This window comes from Uloborus diversus, chromosome 4 (genome assembly GCF_026930045.1).
Source record: "Uloborus diversus isolate 005 chromosome 4, Udiv.v.3.1, whole genome shotgun sequence".
NCBI lineage: Eukaryota > Metazoa > Arthropoda > Arachnida > Araneae > Uloboridae > Uloborus > Uloborus diversus.
In genome coordinates, this window is record NC_072734.1 from 94437163 (window position 1) to 94457744 (window position 20582).

The window sequence follows — 20582 nt, forward strand, 5'->3', positions numbered from 1 at the left end:
GCAATAGTATAATGCGATGTACAGATCGGAGATATCGCATTTATTAAGTTGTAGGTCGGTATCTTTGAAGATAATTTCCCAAGGCTCCAGAAATCTGTCATAGTCCCATCTTGGACGGATTCACAAATTGTGAGGACCCGTGGACTTACAGATTGGGTCCTTTTTTTAATTACGTTAACGAGACAGTTTTCTATACACTGTTAAAAATTCAGGAAGATTTTCTGGTAATTGTTACTGTAAAATTGCATCGCCGACGCATCGCTGATTTTTACGGTAATTTATACCGGAGAAATAAGCAATCCCAGCGCCAACTGGTTGCTGTGGCCTACCGAGGAAACCGTAAAATTTTACAGTAACATTTGATTTTTACGGTAATAGTTACTGGCAACATGGATGCCAGTAACAATTACCGTAAATTTTCCGGAAAATTTTTAACAGTGTAGTTATGACTGTTGCCACTGTTTCTAAAATATAAAGAAATAGGTTTTTAATTATTTCCTAGGAAAAGCGACGTCTAAAGATTTTAGTGGGGGAGGTTCACCCAAAAAATCTTTGAGCCACCTTCTCAATATGCCCATGTCAATGTAGGTACATGAAGGAAAATATGCCTAAAATTTTCTTCAGAAACTTTGTGTTTGTTCTACCAAATTTAAAAATTATAGTTGCAGTTAGTCCGGAAAATATATGTCAATAGAAACATTTTGAAAGGTTATGTCATAATCATGAATGTTACGAAAAAATAGAGAGCAAAATGTTCCACAAAAAACCCTTAATTTGTTTCCGTATTTGCAAAGGCGTTATGCATCAACCGTCGAAAAGGCGAAACTATCTATAAATGTAACATAAAGCTCTAATCATATAGTATATTATTTCTCAAAAGTGTTTTTTGACCCAAAGTCATAACTCCCTCAATTTTTGATCAAACTACATCAGTAAGGCATCACTTTAAAACTTTTACACTGCTTTCGACGAAATATAAAGAGTCACCATACATATTATTTCTCAAAACTGTTTTTCTGTGACAACGCGTTCTTGTTTTTATTGGGGCCTACTTTTGCCTTACATAAGTAAGTTGCTTTACTTATGTAAGGCAACCAACATAAGGTATCCTTTTAAAGCTGTTTTACACCGTTTTCGGTGAAAAATAAAGAGAAATGGAAAAATAAAGAGAGAGAGGTGCACCTTTTGCTTGTATTGTCAAAAAAAAAAAGTTTTATTCAGTTTTTTTTATTACGAATTACTTCAATAGCTATCTTCCTAAAGTGGAAAAAAACTGACTCATCTGGTTTCCACGTCGTGCTATAATAATGCTTAGGGCGTGAGTTCGAATTCCCAGGGACCGAAAAACATCTTGTTAATGTTGTAATTTCTTCAGAAGCATTATAATCCAAATTTCCATTACTGTATAATCTAAACTCACAGCAGGATTCTTTAGCTGCAGTTGTGTCGATGTTACAGGCAGCGAGATATAGATTTTAACATGGTAGATCGCAGTTTAAATTTTGAAAAATATTTTAACAAAATACAGACGTCAGTTCCAACTTATTTTGTTGCTTTTTTTACACAGTGCTTCAGTGTATAGCAACCTGAGATGGAGACCTGGTAGCTCAGGTTGTAGAAGCGTCCTGCTAATAATGCAAAGGAATTGATCCTCCCATGGGTAAGAAAATGTATTTCTGAATGACTATTTTCCTCAGCTGATTCTTGATCCGAATTTTAATGAATATATAATATTAACCATTGGGGCACGATTTTAAACCACTGTTTTGTTGTTGCATTGAAATAATAATTTTTAAAAAACCTTTATTTGAACACGGTAAATCGCAGTATCATACGTGTTATTTGTCAAATTTAATTTTTGCTGGTACAATTCCTCAAATTATTTAATATTTCATCAAACTTTAAAAGTAAGTCAAAATTTTAAAGACTTTTTAACCGCTATCAGCAAAAAGTAAACAAAAAATTATAATTTTTAGTGACATTAAAAAAATTTCTTTAAAAATCGGATTTTTTAACTCCTTCCGTCAAGTGTGAATGCTTCGCACGGTCAGTAAGTAAAGCTTTATTTTATTCACGAAACATCTTATATAATTGAACCCGGAGCGTATGTACCTATGTATGTAACTATGTATGTATGTTCAAGTTACTTCTCCCGAACGACAGTGAACTGACCATCGAACCAGGTATCAATGAATTCGTAATCTTCCCGACTTTATGTTTGGCTATTTAACATAATCCTCCGATAATAATTAGCGGAGATATCAATTAAAAACTATTAATTATGACACATAGATTTCGACATAAAATCCCTATTTTTCAAAGGCTTTCCTCCATTCAAATTATTCAGTGCTTCATCTCAACTTTCCGCAACAGTGCTTTTATTAAAATTTATAGCATGAAGAAAATCATTGAGACGAAAGATCTGTTGCTATTTTGTTTCTCAAATATGAACAAGTAAAGTTCTTGCTTTTGTTTCAAAGGCTTTTCCTGTAGTCGGGGGGATTTAAAATGTTTACTTTTTGGTTATTTTTCCGCAATCTGTCGCAAAATTTTACTGTTTTTGTTTTGGTTGAAGCCTGAGTGTTGAACACGCGTCACTTGACAAAACTTTTATTTTCGAGCTAGACAGTGCAAAGTCGGGCGAAGCAACTAGTTAAATAAGAAGAGTAGCAAAACAATATAAACTGGCAATAAAAAAGTTTCTTAATTGTCAGATTAGAGCAAATGATTACTTGTAGCTGTAGTCAAAGCCATAATTTCTTCGAACACACACCATTATTGTGTAGAAACAGACGGATTCAAGCACTTACCTAAAAATAAAATACATAAATATAAATATAGAAAAATATGCATAATTCGAAAAAATTATTATTAAAAAACTAGAAAATCGCCCGTCAAGGTATGAGGAGTAAAAATTGCTTCTACATTTGAACAAAGCAATGGCCTGTTTGGTGATATTTTGATAGTTGAAATTTTAACCGTAACTCCAGTGGATGAACACTAAACTCCAGTAGATAGCGTTCATTGTTGACCACTTTTATGCTTCTTTATTCCCCTGAAATGACAGTCTTACCAGTAAAACAGTTAAGTGACCGGATGCAGTTCCGACCTGTCACAATAAAGCCTTCCCTTGCATTTTAAATCTTACCAAAACATATTATCTAAATTATTATGCTGTGGCACGAGATTCATTGTCAATGACGTCAGGAGCATTACTCGATCATTGGCTATTATAAATATGAGAATACAGTAAAACCCCTCTAATGCGGATACTAACGGGACACATAGTTTTGTCCGCAATAGAGGGGTGTCCGCAGGATAGGGGTTTAATAATGTTATTTGCCATGAAATCGGGGAATTAAAAATTGTTCGCATAAGAGAGGTGTCTGCATTTGAGGGGGGTCCGTTAGGAGGGGTTTTACAGTACTATTTATGCTTTCTTTTATCTTTATTTACGAGTTAACTATACGCTAGTGTAACTATGGAAAAATAAACAACAATCAGAAAATCATAGGGTAACGACCCCAGTGATTGGCACTTTAAGAGCTTGTCCTTTTAAAATTACCTCTGTTTTCATTACTTAGAAAAAAAATATTCACTTGCAAATATTTTTGCATTAAAGAATGCACATCTGTGCGTCTATTTAGTTCACTAAAATCAAAAATATTTGAATTGATATTTTTATAAAAATATACATATATAAAGGTACCAAAATCATCAGTAATTGGCACCCGATACCCCCCAGTGTATGACACTTTGTAATCCAGTAATTGGCACACAGTAATAGTACTGGAAAATAACTTTTTTTTTCACTTTTATATTACATAAAAATTTTATCATCATAAGAAACATAATTAATGTTAATTTAAAGTAGGTAATTTTACATAAATTAACAGAAATCTTGACGTTGAAAAAGTATTTTATAGAAATAAAAATAAATTTGGAGTGTTGCGTGGAAAAAAAATATCGAGATTATTGCTGTTTCATTAGTCGGTATGCAGTTTCGATTTTACGAACTATAGCTGTTTCCACAGAAAAAGGAAGATTGACCTGATGATTCTAAAGGACCATAAAAAACGAACCGATTCTCTACAGTCGCAATATCTGATTGACGACCAAACATATTTGTTTTTTATTGTGTCTCTTAAAAAATTAACTGTAGGATTCGAATCAATAGTAGAACTCATATAATATAGTTGGTGCAAAAGAATCAGAAATGAAACTAGTGACATATTGCACAACACATTAGTGTTTATAGGCACATGTGCCAATTATTGAAGACTAGCGATACAGAAGCACCACTAAATGGCACCCATCATTATTTTAAAAATCCAAAAAGGGACAAAAAATATATTTCTACCCACTCAAAGTAACACTTTTCAACTAAACAAAACCTTTGACAACGTAAATTTAAAATATATTTTAAGCCAGATTTAATGAACTGATGTGCATGCTTCCCTTAAGCCAGAGAAGAAGCTTTTGCAACAAAAATGGCTGATTTGACACAAGCCACAATTGTTTTCCTTTCCTAAGCACTGCTACCATTTAGTAATATGAATTGAAATTATAATCTTTAAAGTAAATGTAAATTCAGTTGGTATATAACTTTCTACTTTTAAAAGATTGGATACGAATCTTATTTCAGGACATTTTAGTAGGAAGTGCCAATTACTGGTGACCTGCCAATTACTGGGGGTGTTACCCTAGTAAGAGTTTTTTTTTTTTTTTTTTTTGGATGCATAAATTATTTGCTCTCGTCTTCCCGTTATCGAAACATGAGATCTGGTAATCTGCTGAAGTTCAGAGAATAGAAGAAAAATTTAGTGAGTTTCGAAAAGAAATGGAAGACATCTTTCCCGCGCTTTGCAGATGGATGTCGGCAAAGTCGCGTGGTACAGTTAGGAAAGACAAAGAAACCACTCGTTCATATTCGATGACTACTAACACTAGAGACATGTGTATTTTCAGAAATAATTCAATCTACATAATTATGTAACTTATTTATTGTTAAAGGGTAGTCTTCATTTTAAAATGTGCATCAATTTTTAAATTTTTGGAGACCCCCGCCCTCTCTTAATTTATTACACAATTATGATCAGCAACATCCTTTAACTTCGCATACCGAATTCTGTTTAGTTTGCTCCAGTCATTGCTTCACAATTAAATTGAGAAAATATCATCTCATAATGGTAAAAAAGGTTTTCGATATCTTTGAAAATAATACCTGAATGAATCATCATTGCTTTTTTAGATCAAAGTATGAACCAACCGAACAATAAAAACGTCATTACTTTATCAAATATGAAATTTTGATTTTTTTTTTTTTTTTTTTTTTTTTGAATTATGAAATTATTATTTGAGAAATAAACGATTCGGAACCATGTTATATTTTAAATAAAACAAAATGTAGAAGAAATTTTATAGGGGTATTAAAAATATGAGTTCAAAACATTCAGTAGTTTTTACGATGTGCTACAATATAAATTTTTCTTCCGTTTGCGAGTTCGCATAATTTTGCAAACTGAAACAGTGGAAGTTGATTTCAAAAGAAAAAATAGAAAAAATGGTCAACAGAAGAATATAACCCCAAAAAATTGCACTATTGCTCAAGGGTTATTTTTAAGTCACGCTTGCTAGTTGGGGGAGGGGGGGGGGTCTGACTTGGTCTGAGAGAAAATGGAATGCACGTAATTCAAAGGCCTAGTAACGCATTAAACATAAATTGAAAAAATATATATTGGCATTATGAAATCGGAACAGCAAGTATTATGCAGATAAACTTTAAGGCAGCAGCTTCTATTTCTTGAAAAAAATAAACAAGTGATCCTGATAACCCCAACACTAAAGAGCCTTCTTAATATCATGTTCAGTAGGTTGAAGTCACAGACCGTAGAGGTAGTGGCACAGATTTGGGGATCAAAGCCTCCTCTAAAGGCCCTGGTTTTAACATTATTGCTGATCATTTGCCGAACACTTTATATGGTCTGTGCGTTAACTTAAAAAAAATGTCATCTAGTTTTAGCCCTACCTTGAGAAAAAATTGTGGGATACATCACATTCTCTCTCAAATTTGCAAATTTACTGATAGCATGGAGATGATTCCGTTCCTCAGGTTATACGTTTTGCTACTGTAAAGATGTTGAACAACTTCAAGTACTTGACTAAAGTGGTCTAAACTGTTCTTCTCCATTGACAGAATGAAAATGATTTCTTTTTAAATTCGCCACTGTGGAAAAAGTGGAAGTTAATAGAGAGTGCGTTTCGTACAATGAAATATGTCTTCTCTCAATACGTTTCTGGCGAATTATTTACTTAATTTTGAAAAAACAGTAATTGGCAGAACTTTCTTTTGAAAAGGTTTTACAAAAACATCACGTAGGTACACCACTTGTGTACACAGTTTAACCGGCCTCAAACAAATGTGAGAAGTTTAGGGTAAGATTTGTTTAAAATTTCTCCACTAGAAACAAACATTTGTTACTTTGAAAATATAAAATATGTTCTAATAAACATAATATGTATAAAGAAGTATTCTGGGGCGGAAATTGTTGAGATTCATTAATTTAAACAAAAAAAAATAATCAGAAATTTAGCTAAGTGGTCCCCCTAAGCGCTTTACTTAACGTGTACAGCCAAACTTTTTTTTTCTATCAGAAATTACTTCGATTACATCTTAAATAGTACTCAGATGCAATCTTCATATATATAATAGCGATTTCACTGGTCGAGTAACGCTCTTGATGTAAATAGACGTTTTAAATTTTATTAGAAATCGCGTTTAATTTCAAATCCTTGGTAAGTTTTCATTTATTTTTTTCCAAATCATGCTGTAGAGTAGGGTGTATCGAAAAACACTTTCTTTATAGAAATTCAATTTGTCAAGTTGATTTTTAAAAAAAAAACTACCGACCCCATCTTTTACACACAAAAAAATTTATTCGGATCAAGAAACATTCAGGTGTCCCGCATAAGGCTTAAAAAGTATATAATTTTCATCAAAAATCAATTTTTCTAAAAAAAAAATTTGAACAACAGAAAAAATGTTAAAACTATTTCAAGCTGAAAATTGTGAGTAATAAAGCCGGGAATTATCGTGAAATAAAAGGCCCTAATGCGGCATTTAGGTTCCCGCACTTGTAACATGTAAAAATAAGATTTTTTTTAAAGAATTTTCAAGATAAATGTATTAGCTTTTAAAAATTGTTTGCAAATGTTGGTATAAAAATGTCTTCGTTAATAAAAATTTTTTACTACATATCTTGATGCTTTACAGGAAAAAGTTTTTTGAATTCATTTTCTGATTATATTGTAAGATTAGTTTTGTGAAGTTCAAAATAAAATTAACGATTATAAAATAATCTTGCAAACATCGTTTTCATTTTATAACATAGAAGTGTGTTATTAAAGATAAAAAATTAAACATCAAAACATAGGTAAAATATTATGTGTATTATCATATTATATCAAGCTTTTCCCATACTACTGTTTTTCAACAGCTCTAAAAGGATGCGGGAATTTTGCTGGAGGCTTTTTCAGTACATCATTTGTAGAGTACTGCAAAGTTACATAATAATAAGCAAATATCGTTTGGTACACAAAAACGTATCCATCGCTTCGTATGCGATGGGAAGGGATCTTTTCCCAAAAAACAATGCGATTGATGAAAACGCGGGCAATGACTCCACAGCAGTTAGTTTTACTGATTTTAAATAATTGTGGACATTTAGAAAAAGCTCTCCATAAAACTCTTGATTTTTCTTTTCTTATGGGAGTCTTGCTTGGCTTTTGCACAAGAACTGCAAATTTCGGACAAATACGATGTCTTCGATTTGTGTATTGCTGTATCCAATTTGACTACATTAATGTTGGTCATTGTACCAGTGTATTTGATCCATTAACGCAGGGAGTGAACGCTGATTGGTTTCACCAAGTTACAGCCTCAGTAAAAGTTTTTATATAACTTCGCAAATTTTACCTCTCACTTAAAAGAGACATTCAAAAACTTGAGCCTCTTATAACATACTGCGAGTCATCCTGTGTTTCATACAAGTTTCTGTCGACTCTTTGCCGAATATTGCAGATTTGACACCTAATTCATCCAATATAATTTTCAAAGTGCCATCCACATTTATAATATCAACTTCATGGTGACAAAAACGTCGGCAGGCACTTTCTACAGGTTAGAGAGCATAAATAATTATATGTTTTTCATCGCTTTCTTCTTCGGAGAAAAATATTGTGCACCTTTAGTAAGTAAAAGGCTTTGAGTGTTTTTCTTAAGCTTACTGAAGAGTTCTAACATTGTATTCTGGCTACTCTAGGGGGTTTTGTAATCTCTGCTGCACTTTCTCAGTTTTTTCTAAAGCGCAAATTTCTTGGTGATTTTTAGTGACGGTTTTCGAAAAGTTTATAATTTCTGCGCATTTTCTCAATTGTTGAGCGTATGAAGCTGAAAACTCGAATGAGAATGCAAAATTACTTTCATCGACACAAAGTTTTTCTTGCAGAAATACGAGGAAGGTGATTCAAACTTTAAATGATGTTTGAAGGTATTCGATTTTTGAACGGGAAAAGTTGGAAAACGTTTGCAGAGAAACTCTTTGCGGGATTTGAAATCTTGCGAGATTTTGCTCTCAATCCCACGGGATTAACCCCGCAAAATATCATACGCGATCCCACAGGATTCGGGATCGGAATTTCGGGATTGGAAACACTATTTCTAACCAAGCCACATGACCTTATTTTTTGTGAAAATCAGGGAAGTTTAGAATAAATGCAGGAGATCTATTTTATGTTTATGATAGTCTTTCCCCTTACTTTTTTCTCCGACTTTACTGTGTACATTTTTCAACTTGAAAAAGTTTTTAACATTTTTTTTCTGTTAATAAAAACAAATAGAAAAATGAATTTTTGAACAAAGTTATAAACTTTAGGTCTCGCGTACGGGACACCTAAATATTTTTCGATTCGGATAATATTTTATATGTAATATGTGTGTTGGTAGAGGTAACTTTTCATCAACTTTACAAATTGAATTTCGAAAAAAAGTTTTTTTCGATACACCCTACTGTATAGCAGCACCCACTAGAGCTATTAGTACTATCTCTTGTACCTAATCAGAGAGAATAGGTTTTCTGGTTATGTCCAAACATTACCAGTATAACCAGTGTAATTAACCACTTGTAACTTGCAGGTAACCATTTACATCCTTTTGCTTTTCACTGCCTCAAATATAATTTTTAACATCACATTTCTCACATGGTTCAAATTTACCCTAGGTAGCAAAATAACGTTGGACCAGGTTCATAATATATTTTAATTGTTTTTTTAATAAAGAATATTGCTTAATCTTAGATACTGCATTATGCCTTTCGAAAATTGACTTCCGATCGTTTGAACCTTAACGAGTCCAATTGTTAAAATAGGCAAGAAGATTTGCCATTTTAACGATTGTTGACGCTGTGCTAATTTAACAATTTCTCTTTTGGGTCATTCCACGCCAAATCAAAAAGTCTCTTAAATTGACCCATTATCGATTTCTGCAAAATTTACAGGTTTGAGTCTACCCACGTGATGATAGAAAAAAAATTTTTTGGATTTTTTGACCATTAGTTTTTTTTTTTTTTTTTTTTTTTTTTTTTTTTTTTTTTTGCGAACCGCCAAAGTACACGAAAAATGGCAAAAAGTGACCTATCGGTAGTTACAAAAATTAGTTTTTCTCCGCTATAAGAGCTAAAGTTTCGTACTAGGGGTCATTTTAAAGCTCTTTTAACAGGCTTTCACATGATATGTCACTTAGCAAGATTACGTAACGACAATATTTCAAGGTCTTGCAAACAATCTTCAATACTTCAAAAGTAAATTTCTTAAATATCTGAAATATATATATATTTTGCTTATTAATGTGGTCTACAAGTGGTAAAATTTCAGAATGGCGCAGCAATGGGATCGTACTGAAAATTAATTATTCCTTTTCAATTAGCAACCGCACATTGGAAAAAATGCATTATTCTGCGGCATCGAAATATTTCATAATTAATTTTCAGTATGATTTCATTGCAGTCCCATTTTGAAATTTTTATCACGTATAGATCACATTAATAAGAATTTTTTTTTTTTTTTCAGATTTTTAGAAAATCTACTTTTTAAAATATTCAAGGTCAAATAATGATTTGCATGACTTTGAAATATTAATGTTACGTAACCTTGCCAAGTGACATATGTGTAATTCTATAAAAATAGCTTTAAACCTAGTACGACACTCTAGTTCCTATAGAGGCTGAGAAAAAGGAATTGTTGTAACTACAGAAATGTCACTTTATGTCACGTTTCGAGTACTTTGTGGTGTCTCACAAAATGATAATGGTGAACAAAATCTTTAAAAAAAAAAAAACTATTTTTGTAATCATCACGTGGATAGACTTAAACATGCACATTTTCTAGAAATCGACGATGGAACAATATCAGAGGCTCATTGATTTGGCGTGGAATGGCCCTTTTTTCAACTCAAAGAAGAATGAACTCCTCCAAGGCCGGAGATCTTTTTATGTGAGCCTGATTACATACAATAGGAGTTTTTATTCATTTTATGCAGACAGTGGCAACATCAGCTCAAACACTATTAGATTTGAGCGAGTTTCTTAAAAATAGAGAAATCGCGAATCAAAGTTTACCTGAATAATTACAGAAATACACGTATTTGCGCCATGAATTATTGATCTACTGACTTTTCTTTCTTTTTAATTGAAAATTTCATATTTAAAATCTTATTTCAATTTGTCTAAGACGGTAAAAGAAAAACTTTTTTTTAAATAACACAAGCAATTCAACATCACTATCTAACTAGTATATAAAACTTTAAGTTTAACTACTGATATTTAAAAACTATAACTGAAAAGTTTTCCAGTGCATTTTATTCCATTCACTATGGTGACATTTGTCTAAATGAAATTAATCAAATTAGGCAGCGAGTAAGGACATTAATCAAATCTACACGCAAGTTTAAAAAAACAAATAGCCTAAGATCTACATAAGACTGTTAAAATACTAACTTTTTGATTAATTACAGCAATTTAAAATGACATCATACTTTAAAAAGATTAAACCAACGTTCTTTTCGATACGAATTTTTTTTAAACCGCGAGATTTTTATTTTGAGAAAACTAAATTACCTCTCATTAGCGAATTATTCTTTAAAGACACTCAACATATTTCTTAATTAAAACAGGTTTAATGCAGCATAAAAGCATAAAAGTTCTGAAATCATCTATCTACATATGCATGGGCTTTTTTAAATAAGAAATCTCTAATTTAACAATTATTAAACTGATGTGTAAAATATGAGCACTTACTTACAACAAGGGTATATATATATATATTGCTCAAATTTCAAAAATATTAATTGCAAGTGTATTTTGAATAATAACAATAGCAAAAGACATTTAAGAAACATGTGAAGTCGCAATAAAAATATCTATTTATAATAAGAATGGTAATGTTATTAATAATAATATGCAGGCTAGAGGACAAACCTGTACTGTTGTTCACTATACGGAGACAAACTCATTAACAAAAATGAGAAAGAGGAATATCAATATAGTCTTTTAAGGAAAAGTTTCATACGGATATCTCAGGTACTGCAAGAAAAATCATTTAAACCTTACAGCTGAAACCACTGACAGAACGGTTGGCAGAATATTTTGCTGTCGATTTTCACATCGATTATGTCTTTTGTTTTAACAGAATTTCATAGAGTTTACTGTAGTTTTTGCTGTTATTTCGTAGTAATTTCGCTTATGTATTCTACAGCAAAACCGTGAATCTTCCATCTACTTGATCAAGGTAAGGAAAATAGTTATGGACAGCCAAACAGTAGTGGCCATTTTTGTCTTGTATTGCCACTATCATGTTTGTAATCTATATTCCAGGGACACCATTAGTGGGCTCTCAAAATAGCACCTTATAAGAACCACACCACCACATTATTTTCTTCAGTGTGATTTGTTATGTTAATGCTAATCAGTCATCAATAGTGAAGTTTCTTCGCATTTAAGACTTTAAAGGGTTTCTTTCTAAAGAACCTAACATTGCTGGGTTTTTTTTTTAATCAGATCGCAGTTTTATTGTTACGTACACATTCTTTAGCTTTTTTTTCTATCATATAGGTAAATATCTGCCATGATCATTTGATCCTTTCACGGCAATGTGCCTTAACTAGTCAAGCAAAATTGAGTAAATGACGTAGGATTTTTTTTTTTTTTTTTTTTGCTATTCTTTTTCGAAATTATTATTTAGAATTGATGATAAAACATAAGCTTAATTTGGCAGACGATAAATAAACGAGACAGGATTTCAACCCTCTCTTTGAACGGAACTGATGAACTAATTGACTTCTCCTCCAAAACGCTTCTACTCCAATTTATTTACTCATGAACTGCACTGTATTTCTAACTTCAAGTGACGTCAAGTTAAACGTCTATATTTTTTTCTAGTAAAGACAAAAACAGAAATATTCGATTATCGCTTTTTTCTCGCCGATAATTCAGAAAGTTGGACTTTTTTTAACTCTCGAAACCCTTAGAAGTGAAGAAAAATCGAATTCAAAACAAAGTTGTTTACTCGGCACATTTACTTGTCACTTTCACTATCAATAAGAATAATGAAAAATAATAAAAGGGTCTGTAAATACTTTCTGCAATGCTTCCAGTTCGGCTTCACTTCATAAAATAATCTGAACATCTTTTCTGGTGAACTTTTTACCGCAAGAACAAAAGCCCGTCAGCTTTTATCTTTCGCCAAACTGAATTTCAAAAGGAAACGGAAAAAAAGAGCATAAGGGAAAATTGGTTCTTTCAAATTTCATTGTGTAGGCAAACATTAGATTATGGGGGAAAGAAAGCTTATCGCTCTGTTTCCCATTAAAATATCTTCTCAAAATAATGCATTTCTGGTGGTTGGGTTGGAACACAATAGTTCCATCCTCAGGAAATCGGAAAGGCATGCGAAGAATTTTGCAGCTTAATGGAGCTAAATTCTTACTCTCGTCAAATTGCATGGGGCTAAGAGTCACTTAATCTAGTATGGTGGGAAAGTGTATAAGTTCCAAATATATTTGTGGGAGGGCATGTCAAGTCTAAGATGGTGAAGAAAATATGGAGCCGCAGAGGTGCAACGTGTTTGTTTTTCGGTGGCAAATTTTCAGGAGATAAAGTGAGGATTTGATCGCACACAGTATGATTTGTCCACGTTTCACTCACACTGAATGTGCTAGAGTGGACAATGGCAGTTATATTTGAGAAGAATCAACTTCATGTAATGTGAATAAAACAATTTTTGTACTTAAAAACATCTTTAGATATTGATTTTCATTGCGGAAAAACCTAATCACAAAATAAATATTAAAATTCAAAAAATGTCATGGTTCCATATTACCTGCACCTCAAGTCAAAGATACCAAATTTTTTTTTTTTGTCATGAACTAAATTTTCGCTTATTCGGTTGTTTGAGAAGAGTAAATTTACAGTTGATTGAGTGTAACTAAAATATAAAAATACTAACAGGGCTGCAATGGAAGGTAACACAGTTCTTTTAGAGCACTGGTAAGTCAAAATCAAAATATTGTAAATATGAAAACATATTTAAGTACAATTATATGTAGTTTAATTCTAGTAGGAGTTTAATATAATTGTGTGAGCTAATAATGGTTATTTATGTAGTACCAGCAGAAGTATTTAGTTTAGATACAATTTATGCTGGTGCAATAAATATAACTAGCTGATAAATGCGAAGCAGTCGCGATTGACAGCAATAATTTTTTTTTTCGACTCGACCACACGTGGATAAGTGCCTAAGAACGTACAGCCATGCGAAATAATCATTTTGACGATTCCCGAGAAAAAAACAACGAGTTTTCCCGTGACGCCTGTACGTACGTGCGTATGTATGTCGCATAACTCAAGAACGGAATGTCCTAGAAAGTTAAAATTTGGTACGTAGACTCCTAGTGGGGTCTAGTTGTGCACCTCGCTTTTTAGTTGCATTCGGGTGCTTCAAAGGGCGTCTTTTGCCCTTTTTTGAGGGAGAATCATTGTTAATTTTATGTAAACTCAAATGGTGTTATAATATGGCGGACACTTGGCGATCTATCGCCAGTCTCTTGGTTGCCAAGTTTTGTCGCCAATTTGGCTATTTTTTTTTAAATTTACTATGAAATTAAAGATAAAAATTTGATGATAATATATTTAGAGAGTAAACTCACACATTAATTGAATCACATTAAAACTTCCGATAATGAGAAAATGACATTAAATTGGAGTAAAAAGAAGTCATGTGATGCACACATCAGCTCGTTTACGAAAATATAATACTTAAGTGCGAAAACGAGAGACCAAATTTTTCTGACGACATCCAACTCTTCAAGGTCACCGATACCTGACTTGTAGAAACTTGATTTTTACTACACTTCTTACTGCTTCAGATTTCCCCTGCTTACTGATTTTGAAATTTACACTACTAGTTGAAAACTGGTCTGCTTTAGATCTACACGACCTACTGATTTTGAAATCTACTCTACTTAGACGCTTGAACGAATGACCAGGCCTTTTTTTTAGAAAAAAAAATCATATCTCCTTCCCTATACGTTTTTGGTGTATCCTAGCTTGATCTGTTTACAACATTTCCCCTATGTTTGTGTGTAATCCGTTTACAATAATGAGCGATCATTTTTCAGTATTTACATACATTTTTTACATACACTGTTGTCGTTGCTAACTATATTTGAATTTATTTGAGTTCTTATTTAAACTATTGCATGCATTCATTTTTTACCTATTTTACAGAATTTCAGTGAAACTCGCTTATTCAAAGTTACCGTGCCGTCCTATTTTGGAGATAACCGGGGGATTTAACTGTACTCATCTCTTCAATAAGTATACTTTTATTCAAAAATGTTATTTTTTTTTATTTATGGAGATGAAAAACGAATATCTATGAATAATCATTCCTAAGTGTTATTTCGTGCTCTATACTATGAAGGAAAAAAATTAATCGATATTTCCCACCTACACAAAACCGTTGATACCTATTTCGATTAGCGAATGAGATTAACCTACCTAAGATACACTCGATAAAGGTCTGGTACATTAAGTCAGCCGGTGTCTTCTGGGATCGTGCCAAGAATCCAAGTTTATGGAAGCCAATATACCAAGTCTGAAGGGCGTAACGATAGCATTGTTGAAAGAGGGCTTTTCGTGGAAGTAATGACGCTACTGGGGATTTTATTTCAGAGACTGACAATCTGGGGGTAGACTTAATCAGATATTTTCCGGAAGTTATGAAGTTCCCGCTTGAAGTTTCTAAGTATTTTCTAGTCCTTAGAGTCTTAATAAACACAGGTTTAGCCGATAATGTGTTGGAGAACGATTTTGAACTGTGTGCAGTTACAGTGTAAGAAAGAACTGTGTTAGCAGCATTTGGAAAAAAACAGTACTTATGTGGTAAAATGCGAATTGCGTACTTCATATTTGTTATGTTGAAATATTATTATTATTTTTTTTTTACTTTTCTACGTTTTGTTTCAAATTGGTTTAGGAAAAATAAACTGTGTAAATAAAAAAAAATATCTAATTTCTTAAAAAAAAAAAAAAAAAAGATCAAGACGCTTGGAGCAGCTGGGCTAATTCAGAACTGAGAACGCAAAAATGCTTTTTTAAGTTTGCCTGCTAAAATTAAATGCATTTTAACAATAGCTAAAATGAAAAATATTTAAACATAGTTTTTTATCGCTGAAAAATGAAATATTGAACACCGCCCAGCTCATCAGCTCTGTATTGAGTGCTAGGCATAATTAGCATGGGAGGCCACATGAAATCAGATCCTGTTGTTTTTCTATTGTCTCGGTGTTTTTTTTTTTTTTTTTTTTTTTTTTTTTGCCATTTTAGATGACATTCAGATTATTTATTACGAAAAAGAGTTATGTATACTGCAGGAATCCCACAAGGAATCATCGACGGCTAAAGTATATTAATAATCAGTTTGACATGGATTAGCAGATTTCTGCCAGATGATTCAAGCGAAGCTTAGTATACCTCTCTTTTCATGGTATACAAAACGGTATACATGCTGGTGATCTAGCTAGTAAGTTGAGCTAATAAGTCAGAAGTTGGCGGGGTTTAATATCTATCACTCAAAAAATAGTGTCTAGAATAGATCTAAAGGTTATTTTAACAAATGTTAAGTTTAAATGTACCATATTTTACCCAGAAGAAAAACATTATTAATAGACCAAATGAGAATTCCATGGGAAAATTCGTGTCAAACCAGTTTTAATTTCACTGAAATAGCATACTAAAGAAATGATGGGGAACCTTTTCCTACAATAAAATAAGCTACAAACCTTCCCTAGCTCCCGCTAACCTATACCACAGTCACCAAGAAACAAGGGTCAAGTTATTGTCGCAATTTTTATAACAAAAGATACAATCAGGCTACTATATCCGCATAAAGATCGCTTTCTGATTTTGAGACATTTAGCTACCCAACCCGATGATTGGCAAATTAAATAAACGCAACAAACATTTAATGCTGCACGGAGGGTACCAAAATGGCTAATAAGATCAGCTTTCATGCTTAGAAGAGTCCCTACGTATACTACTGGTGTGTCTGTTACAGGTAATGGAAAAAAAGGTGTTCTTGCTTAAATCATTTTTCAATATCAAACTATAAATATTAATTAACGCATGATCCCGGTTTGCAAAATTTGTCCAATGTTTTCTGATTGATGGTGACCTCTTGTTTTATTTCAATAATCAGTGTAATAAAAGTTTAAATATGAACTGATCGTAACTTACATTATGTTCTTCATATTTATGCATGCTTCAGAAATGATCACGCCCTCCAAGACCGATTTGAACTCTCTCAAATATTGCAAAACTTCCCTCTCCAAGAACAAGAACTTTCTCAAAAGAGAGACTAAGATTCATTAACCCCTCCCCTTTAAAAGTTAAATGGCACCGCACACAGCACGGCCCTAGCTCATGTTTCCCGCTGTATACCTGCATAAAGATATGAAAAGTACTATTATATTTGACGTTTTAAATTTATTGTTTATGTTTGGACTTGAAAAAGTCCTCCTAAATGCTTTAATTAGACGAGGGTAGGAGGAGGCATTTTCCCCATTTACTTGGAAAACTGCACTCCATTTATATAAATGTTTGTTCGTATTTTGTATTTTTGTTCTTTTATTTGTGGAGCGTATGCCGCTTCGCCTCCTGCAACATTTAAAAATTACAGTTTCTCTAGCTACTGAACGTTTACCTTGAAACTAAAAGTTTTTTCCCGCACGAAACTAAACTTTTATATGCATTTAATACTTTTTATATCTGTCATCTTATTAATTTTAGTAACAACGAAATTTGCAACGGTTTTAAACACAAATTAAGAAAGTAAAATAACACATTTGCGTAGTCTGGAAAGCAGATTTTTGTTTGTTAAGCTGCTTTTAATTAAAAAACTATTTTTTTTTAATGCAGCTGATTTTTTTTTTTTTTTTTTTTTTTTTTTTTTTTTTGAGATAAAGCAAACTTTCTTAGAATATTAAAATACTCATGGTCTTTTAACAAAGAACGTTTTTGAACCTCATTAAACGCATAAATTTATACAGCTTAAATGTCAAGTTTTTGTTTCTTAAGGGGTTTTTTATAACTATACCACACGCTTTTTGACTTCTTAATTTTCTTTCGCAGTGGAGATAAAATTGCTCTCAGAATAAGAGACAAATCGTTTTTTCTAAAACTATCCTTGTATAATTCAGAAAATTGTATAGGAAATTTGTAAATTTTTTTGCGTTTTAGTTAAGCATCCGTGATCAAGAAATAAAACTAAAAAAAAAAACAGAGAAATCCCTACGATTTTGGGAATAGTTAAAATCACAAAAAAAACAGAACTGAAATCTTCACAAAAATTGATTAATTTAAAAATTGTTCAAAAATTGTTTACTTTCATCAAGTAGAACGCATTATGTTTGGTTAGAAAGCTATCCAGAAAGAGATTACCGTTTTAAAAACAGAAAACAAAATAATGTGGCAAAATAAATATCTTTGTGCTGAAAAGTACAGTAAGAAACAACGTCAAAAAGCACAAATTGTCAATTACTGCAGACACGTGTTTCTGCGTTATAAGGAACGCCTTTTCAATATTAAAATGGGCAGTTTCTTCTTACCATGCTTTCGAAGTCTGCACATTTTTAAAACATAAATGAAAGCTTTTCCGTAGATAGATAAACTTCACTAACAGTTCAACTGTCTTACGTTTTATTTTATTCGTTTTTTTACTTTGTTTTCATTTCTATTAGTACGAATCTAAAAACTAAAATGCAACGAAATAAGTAGTAAAATTTAAAACCATTTAAAATTTTTTTAAACACAAAAGATCCGGCGTTTCATGTTTATAACTTCCTAAAATACGAAACGAAATTTTTTACCCCTATGATGGATGGCCTTAAAAGATTTTAAATTCAATAAGCAGAAGCAGAAGAAAACAAATTTTAGCTCTGAACAAGAAATTGTACAGGAAATTCACCAAGAGCTAATAAGATTTTATCAACTAACTAGCTTTACCTAATTACAGTGAGATGAAGCAATTGGGTTAAGCACGCTACCACTGATGTTTTTAGTTTAAATAAGCATTCGAGGAAAGCAGTGACAAAACTGCTTACTTTAACGTACTTGTTTTTTCTCTAAGAGAAATATATTAAGTAAGCTGAAGTCGGCAAGAACGAAACATTAACTTGTCAGTAATAACGACTTTTAGTGTGTTGACATTTCAATTTCTCCAACATCAGAAAATTAATTTAAAAACTGGAAGAAGTTTAACTTCTTTTAAAGTAAACGCTTTTTATTTGTTTGGTTACGTGCCATTTCAAAGATAAGTTGTTGTTTTTTTAATAAAAACGATAGGCAATTAAAAGAGTTAATGTGTTGTTTAAAATGGAGACCCAATTTAATTTTCCTGGATCAAATAAAAATAACTATTGTGGTCGCTTTATGTAAAGTGATAATATCTCTTCAAATGTAGGATAATTTTTTTATGTTAAATACCATTCATTTCAATACTTTCTAAGCTTCAAGGTGTTCTCTTTTATTTGAGTGGAAAAGAGAAAGGGAAATACAAAAAAAAAATCGTACATTGCAAAGTTTTACTGACGAAGAAATCGCAAATTTTATCTTACCAGGAAACATCACGAGTTCAGTAATCATGAAAAAAGTTAAAAATGGTCGCATTCGAAAGAGTATCTTTAGAAAAAAATTTGACCCAAATATTGTGTGCCCTCGTCCTTTTGTTTTTGAGATATGGGGGGTCAAAGTCTGTCGAAATCTTACGAAAATTCGCCAAATTTAAAGATTTGGCAAGAAATGGAAAATACCACGTGATTTCATCGCCTGCGTCTAGAAAGACTGTCATTTCCATTTCTGGTCATCTGCAAAGCGCGTAAACGATGTTTCGAATTAACCCTTTACTTGTGTGGGTAAAATTAAAAAGTAACTATGAAGCCTGTGAAATGGAAACTAGAGAGCTTTATCCAGAGGAGCTACAACTTTATAACAAAATTGAACGCAGGATTTAACTTTGTAATCGTGATAATAATGCATTTCAGAATTTAAGTGCATTTCAAGTGTGTTTTACTTAACTAATTTAAGTTTGTACTCTTGTAATGAAATGTGTTGTAAGTAATTAATAATTATGTACGAGAATTAATATGACTAAGTAAAAAAAAACCTGCTTATGAAAGCTTATATATTGAAAATAAAATGGATAGTTTTTGATGTTGAAAGAATATGATCATGGATTGTAGTATCCCAGCTCTTATTTATTTTTTCAAAAGTTATTATCATTCATGAAGTTTTATTGTCTGACCACTGCTAGCGAAAATGTTTAATTTAAAATCGAAAAAAATAATAATTAAAAAAAAGAAAACAACGGATAGTAAATGTCAAAAATTTGCACAGCAAAACTAACGATGTCGGAAATTACTTCATAACAGATTCTTATCAAAAATTTTATAGTCGACGTTCATTACAACCCCTGTAGTTCGAAAAAGTCTGTCACTGCAACTGAAAGTCGCTATAACGTAAATGCACATCATATTGCATGTTATTTAGTCATTTTTAAAAATACTGAAGTCACTTTTACCAATCATGTTTCACGTTAAAAGGGAATTCAAATACGAGCAAAATAAAAATTAATACAGTTTTTTTTTTTAATTTATTTGACTTGTTAGAGGGTTTACACATAACTTGAAAACGATACCCATAACGAAAAACACACTGGAAATAACTGACAGAAATCTTTTTTTTTAATTTGAGAACATGGTTTGAAATCTTTAAAAATGTCGTTTTCTTCGTATTTAGATGCTGACTTCAGATTTACGACTTTTCAAAAAAAAAAAGACTTTAAAGTGTGTTTACCGTTTCTCTACGGTTATCATATTTTTTCAAAACAGTTTCATCATCTAAAAAACTCTTTCAGTGGAAATATTTCACCCGCAGAAGCATAAAAGTTTTAAACATCAGTTTTTTAACAGTCTT

At 32.0% G+C, this 20582-nt stretch overlaps 1 long non-coding RNA gene across 1 annotated transcript in view; it reads right to left on the reverse strand.

Moving 5' to 3' along the window:
• Positions 1 to 20582, reverse strand: part of LOC129220466 (uncharacterized) — a 79189-nt gene that overhangs the window by 3033 nt on the left and 55574 nt on the right. Inside the window, exon 2 of the long non-coding RNA XR_008580469.1 lies at positions 2733 to 2810. This is a non-coding gene — a long non-coding RNA (uncharacterized LOC129220466). The remainder of the gene's footprint in view (positions 1 to 2732; positions 2811 to 20582) is intronic.